Source organism: Ascaphus truei, chromosome 3, assembly GCF_040206685.1.
Source record: "Ascaphus truei isolate aAscTru1 chromosome 3, aAscTru1.hap1, whole genome shotgun sequence".
Classification (NCBI taxonomy): Eukaryota; Metazoa; Chordata; class Amphibia; order Anura; family Ascaphidae; genus Ascaphus; species Ascaphus truei.
Window position 1 is genome coordinate 7,127,864 of NC_134485.1, and position 7,208 is coordinate 7,135,071.

The window sequence follows — 7,208 nt, forward strand, 5'->3', positions numbered from 1 at the left end:
CCTTTCCTGCCTTTTAAACCATTGCTACACTTGTTAGTAACCCCGCCTTCCTGCCGACAGGGATTAACTATTACCGGGCCGACCCCCTAGCAGCTCTATCTGTTGGTAACAGCCTTGCCCCTGTTACACAGTGCTTCCACTGCAGCCAGTAATTCCATACTGTATTATTAAAATAAAATGATTACAATTATTCTTTTATTGAAATTCTTCTATTATCGTCTGGTTCTCTTGTAGTCCCAAATAATTTTTGGAGTGCTGAGAACACCTGTTCTGGTTAATACTGTTTGGGAATTCCTGTTGTCTTCAAGCAACTAATATTTCAAAACCCTTTTTTTATTGAGTGGTACAGGCATACCCCGGTTTAAGGACACTCACTTTAAGTACACTCGCGAGTAAGTACATCTCGCTCAATAGGCAAACGGCAGCTCACGCATGCGCCTGTCAGCACATCCTGAACAGCAATACCGGCTCCCTACCTGTACCGAAGCTGTGCGCAAGCGGGGAGAGTATAGAGCCTGTTACACATGCGTTATTTACATCAATTATGCACGTATATGACGATTGCAGTACAGTACATGCATCAATAAGTGGGGAAAAGGTAGAGCTTCACTTTAAGTACATTTTCGCTTTACATACATGCTCCAGTCCCATTGCATACGTTAATGTGGGGTATGCCTGTATATGAAATAGAGAAGTGGTAGTTCATACTCAATAGTACCACCACACTTCAACCGTTAGATAATACTCTACAGAAAAGCAACAGTAATGAAAGAATTATTGTTACTAGGGATGGGCGGAACTATCAAAATCTATTTCCCGGGCTATCCATTCAAAATCACTTCCGCAGTGTAAAATCTGCTGACGAATTGTTGCAAATTGTTAAAAATCCAGAGAGAGAGAGAGACTCTGAAAATGGTGCATTTTCCTTTTCGAGACTGATCCGTGGACCAAAGAAACCAGCGGACGTGAGGCAGATCCAAATCTGCCCCCAAAATTCACCCACCTTTAATTGGAGTGAAAGAAAAGTTGTCTAATGGGACAGTCCCTTGCCCTTCACCGTTTTTTATACCTCGATATAAAAGGATATAACCATTTAGAAAAACTTTAAGAACAAGAACGTTCAATGGGTTTCCTTTTCTTTACAGAAGGACCACACAAGCATTATTTGTGTGGTGCATCTCAGGAAGTGAGACATAGACGGCATCTTCCTGTGCTTCCTGTTCACTGCCCTTGATGTTACATACTATTTAGCAGGCGCCTGTCAAGCTTGTGTGCTTCACTTTTACATAACATATTATTTAGCTAAAGAGTAGAGGAAACAGCAAATGTGACTCCAGAGGAGGTTTCCCACATTAAAGGTGAAGAATAATTTTTTTTTACAGAATGGGGAATTGTATGCCAAAACAAATAAGGTATGTGACATTTTCCCATTTATATTCTCATTTAGGAAACTTGCACATGACACAATACTTCTTGGTAAAGGAATTGAAGAATTGAGTAACTTTTAATTACAGATACTGTCCTGGAAGATTCCCCGAAACAGCCCCGTGCATTGTCATGGTGTTAAGGAAATGTTTGTTATTAACATTTGCATATTGAAAACATGCCATCGTTTCAACAGTAATTTGAGTTGATGGCTACGATCCAATTGTTAAATGACATGCATTACAAGGATATCACCTCCAGAAACACGTTTATGGCAATTTCTGTTTAATGGATAGCAAACTGCGCTAACCCACACAGATAAAATGGAGTATATGGGTGACGTTTTTACATGCTTGTGGATAATTGATTAGGAGGCATGTCTTTGATATGAATGCAGGCTTCTCATGTGGGTTAGTGAAGTATGACATAAGTATTGTTTTGTGGAATTAATATTTTTTACATGATACAGTTTGTTCGTCGATGACGTCAAATATTTTGATTTACATTTTGCTGCGTGCACAATTTCTTTGAAAGTTTGCTCATCTCGACACATTTATATAAATTATGGTGGGATTAAAACATGACACAACCCCTCCACTCTCATCTCTACCAAAGACACCACATAGTAGGTACTTTAGTCGTGGGAGACTAACAAAGACCATGGTAAATGCTTAGTGCAAATAGTACAACAGTGTAAATGTGATCAAAGTGTTGTAGGATAAATGAATGTCAATAAAAGAAGCATTATTAAAATCCCTGACATATTACTTATGGCAAAGGCATACACCTTTCCCAAACAATACTTCAACGTACTGTACACACGTGAAGGTGCACACTGTGTAGAAATGGTTGTTTTACTCAGGAACAAAACACAGTGTGTTGCTCTGTTTTTCTTTTTATATATTTGATTATACTTTGTTTTTGTCCATGGAAGGGGTTTCAGTGTGTGTTCTGTGGGGGGGTTTCAGTGTGTGTTCTATGGGGGGTTTCAGTGTGTGTTCTATGGGGGGTTTCAGTGTGTGTTCTGTGGGGGGGTTTCAGTGTGTGTTCTATGGGGGGTTTCAGTGTGTGTTCTGTGGGGGGTTTCAGTGTGTGTTCTGTGGGGGGTTTCAGTGTGTGTTCTGTGGGGGGTTTCAGAGTGTGTTCTGTGGGGGGGTTTCAGTGTGTGTTCTGTGGGGGGGTTTCAGTGTGTGTTCTGTGGGGGGGTTTCAGTGTGTGTTCTATGGGGGGTTTCAGAGTGTGTTCTGTGGGGGGTTTCAGTGTGTGTTCTGTGGGGGGGGGGGGTTCAGTGTGTGTTCTGTGGGGGGTTTCAGTGTGTGTTTTATGGGGACTTTCAGTGTGTGTTCTATGGGGGGGGTTCAGTGTGTGTTCTGTAGGGGGGTTTCAGTGTGTGTTCTAGGGGGGGTTTCAGTGTGCTCTGTGGGGGGTTTCAGTGTGTGTTCTATGGGGGGGGTTTCAGTGTGTGTTCTGTGGGGGGTTTCAGTGTGTGTCTGTGGGGTGGTTTCAGTGTGTGTTCTGTGGGGGGGTTTCAGTGTGTGTTCTGTGGGGTTTTTTAGTGTGTGTTCTGTGGGGGGGGGTTCAGTGTGTGTTCTGTGGGGGGTTTCAGTGTGTGTTCTATGGGGACTTTCAATGTGTGTTCTATGGGGGGGGTTTCAGTGTGTGTTGTGTGGGGGTTTCAGTGTGTGTTGTGTGGGGGGATTTCAGTGTGTGTTCTGTGGGGGGATTTCAGTGAGTGTTCTATGGGGGGATTTCAGTGTGTGTTCTGTGGGGGGTTTCAGTGTGTGTTCTGTGGGGGGTTTCAGTGTGTGTTCTGTGGGGGGGGGGGTTCAGTGTGTTCTGTGGGGGGGGGGTTCAGTGTGTGTTCTGTGGGGGGGGGGGTCAGTGTGTTTTCTGTGGGGGGGTTTCAGTGTGTGTTCTGTGGGGGGTTTCAGTGTGTGTTCTGTGGGGGGTTTCAGTGTGTGTTCTGTGGGGGGATTTCATTGTGTGTTCTGTGGGGGGTTTCAGTGTGTGTTCTATGGGGAGTTTCAGTGTGTGTTCTATGGGGGGTTTCAGTGTGTGTTCTATGGGGGGATTTCAGTGTGTGTTCTATGGGGGGATTTCAGTGTGTGTTCTATGGGGGGATTTCAGTGTGTGTTCTATGGGGGGATTTCAGTGTGTGTTCTGTTGGGGGTTTCAGTGTGTGTTCTGTGGGGGGTTTCAGTGTGTGTTCTGTGGGGGGGGTTTCAGTGTGTGTTCTATGGGGGGATTTTAGTGTGTGTTCTATGGGGGGATTTCAGTGTGTGTTCTGTGGGGGGATTTCAGTGAGTGTTCTATGGGGGGATTTCAGTGTGTGTTCTGTGGGGGGTTTCAGTGTGTGTTCTGTGGGGGGTTTCAGTGTGTGTTCTGTGGGGGGGGGGTTCAGTGTGTTCTGTGGGGGGGGGGGTTCAGTGTGTGTTCTGTGGGGGGGGGGGGGTCAGTGTGTTTTCTGTGGGGGGGTTTCAGTGTGTGTTCTGTGGGGGGTTTCAGTGTGTGTTCTGTGGGGGGTTTCAGTGTGTGTTCTGTGGGGGGATTTCATTGTGTGTTCTGTGGGGGGTTTCAGTGTGTGTTCTATGGGGAGTTTCAGTGTGTGTTCTATGGGGGGTTTCAGTGTGTGTTCTATGGGGGGATTTCAGTGTGTGTTCTATGGGGGGATTTCAGTGTGTGTTCTATGGGGGGATTTCAGTGTGTGTTCTATGGGGGGATTTCAGTGTGTGTTCTGTTAGGGGTTTCAGTGTGTGTTCTGTGGGGGGTTTCAGTGTGTGTTCTGTGGGGGGGTTTCAGTGTGTGTTCTATGGGGGGATTTTAGTGTGTGTTCTATGGGGGGATTTCAGTGTGTGTTCTGTGGGGGGTTTCAATGTGTGTTCTGTGGGGGGTTTCAGTGTGTGTTCTGTGGGGGGGGGGTTCAGTGTGTGTTCTGTGGGGGTTTCAGTTTTTGTTCTGTGGGGGGGGGGTTCAGTGTGTGTTCTGTGGGGGGTTTCAGTGTGTGTTCTGTGGGGGGGGGGGTGGTTCAGTGTGTGTGTTCTGTGGGGGGAGGGGGGGTTTCAGTGTGTGTTCTGTGGGGGGAGGGGGGGTTTCAGTGTGTGTTCTGTGTGGGGGGGTTCAGTGTGTGTTCTGTGGGGGGGGTTCAGTGTGTGTTCTGTGGGGGGGGGTTCAGTGTGTGTTCTGTGGGGGGGTTTCAGTGTGTGTTCTGTGGGGGGGTTTCAGTGTGTGTTCTGTGGGGGGTTTGTGTGTGTTCTGTGGGGGGTTTGTGTGTGTTCTGTGTGGGGGGTCAGCTTGTGTGTTCTGTGTGGGGGGGTCAGCTTGTGTGTTCTGTGTGGGGGGGTCAGCTTGTGTGTTCTGTGTGGGGGGGTCAGCTTGTGTTCTGGGGGGGTTTCGGCTTGTGTCCTGGCGTGTGGTCAGCTTGTGTTCTGTGAGAGGGGAGGAGTTCGGCTTGTGTTCTGTTTGTGTGGAGGGGGGTCAGCTTGTGCTCTGAGTGAGTGTGGGGGGGGTCAGCTTGTGTTCTGTGTGTGTGGGGGGGTCAGCTTGTGTGTGTGTGGGTGGGGGGGGGGGTCGAATTGTGTTCTGTGTGTGTGTGGGGTGTCAGTTTGTGTTCTGTGTGTGTGTGGGGGGGGGTCAGCTTGTGTTCTGTGTCTGTGTGGGGGCGGGCAGCTTGTGTTTTATGTGTGTGTGTGTGTTTGTGTGTGTGTGTGTGTGTGTGTGTAGGGTGGTCAGCTTGTGTTCTGTGTGTGCGTGTGGGGGGCAGCTAGTGTGTGTGTGGGGGGGCAGTTTGTATTCTGTGTGTGGGGGGGAAGCTTGTGTTCTGTGTGTGTGTGGAGGGGCAGCTTGTGTTCTGTGTGTTTGTGGGAGGGGTCAGCTGGGGTTCTGTGTGTGGGCAGGGGGTCAGCTTGTGTTCTGTGTGTGGGGGGGGGGGGCACCTTGTTTTCTGGGGAAACCCAAGCGTCTGAGGGATGTTACCAGATGTTTAATGATAGAAATGTCCTAATTGCTGACATAATTTGCCTTCATATTAATGTAATGTTGTGGAAAGTTTGCTAAGTGGTACAATGTTATAATTTATACATAGTATTTAGATATGTTAGTTTATTAATAGAAGATATATATATATATATATATATATATATATATATATACAGTGGTTGACAAATCACCAAAAAATCTACTCGCCACACAAAAAAATCTACTCGCCACCTAGTACCAAACGTGTGCTGCTTGGGCCAATATTTACTCGCCCGGGGGTTAAATCCACTCGCCCGGGGCGAGCAAATGTATAGGTTTGTCGAACACTGTATATATATATATATATATATATATATATATATATATATATATATATATATATATATATATATATATATATATATATATATATATGTATGTAATATTCCCTCTGGTCTGACCCACCCAATCTCACATTGGCCCCTGTGGTCTATCCAGTCCTCATTACATGTTCGTATCTGGTGGTGCACCTGTAGGCAACAGGACTCTTGAGTCTCCTGCCTGATGGTATAGGGGATGTCACGCCAGACAGGCAGCTGAGGTAGTGGGTGCGAGTCCTACCTATATCATGTGCAGCGCCTCCACCTCATCAGGATCTATGCGTCCGCAGGGAGATGGTCCTGAGGAGGAACTCCATTTGGTGGTGAGGGCCCCTGGAGAGTAATTGCAGACTCACACCATGGGGCTCTCGTTGAACAAGTCATCTTTATTGTGCGTGGTGATAAGGACCAGCTGCCCCTCACAGTCATTGCTTCAGCCGCACATCGCTCCGTGCTCCCCTTTAAAAGGTGCGCCCTCCCAATGGAGTGGGATCCCCTCTCCCCGTAGGGAGATCACCCCTGTGCCAGATCCCTGGACACAGTTGGCCTTTTAGTAACTGGATATTGCGCTCTGCCACTAGTTACTGCACTAGTGGGCACCCCAGAACTTTCTGCTTCACCTTGTAACATCAACCCGCAGCAACCACACTAACTTTAGGCAGTGCAGTGCCTTATATACCTCAGGAGGCAGGCACATCCCTGATGTCACTAACCATGGACTCAGAGAATGTAGCCACTCCCATCCATACATAGGGCACCTCACCAGGGTGTGAGGGCAAACCTCCATGATTACTGCTGGCATTCCTGTAACTTACCAGGTTTGCTGCCAGCAGGAGAGATGACTGTAGACATTGTTATACATGGCTACATACTCCCCCTGGTGAATCCTCACCGGCCCGGCTGGGACCTAAATTTGGTGTACCTTTCTCCAGGAAACACTGCAAAAGGAACACATCATTAAGCCATAACAATTCTTTTCATCCATAATGAGTTATATAACCGCGCTCACTGACCAGCAGGGGTGCTATAAATTTCACACAGACCTCACTATGCTGCCTCCCTAATAGTAGTGGCGAGGATCTGGCTTCTTCACTTCTCTGACCGCCATGTCGGTTACGGTAACGCTATACTCCCGGGGCAAGCCACGCTCGTGTCTATACGCAACCTTGTGCATATAGATGCTGCGCCCAATACTCCAGACTCGCATTAACTGGGATATCCGCTCTTCTGTTTGGGGGCCCTTAATGGCACCTTCCTTGTTAACCATATAGTACTCTATATCCTCCCTAAGCCACCCATCCCGGCGGTCCTCTATCTCCTGCATGAGGGGTTCGGGAACATAGGGGTATTCCAACCCATGGGAGCGTTTATATTTGGCTACAATGGCCCGTTCTGCTCGGCAGGTCCTTGTCAGTTTAGCACTGCCCGCTCTCCCCGGCAACACCCATG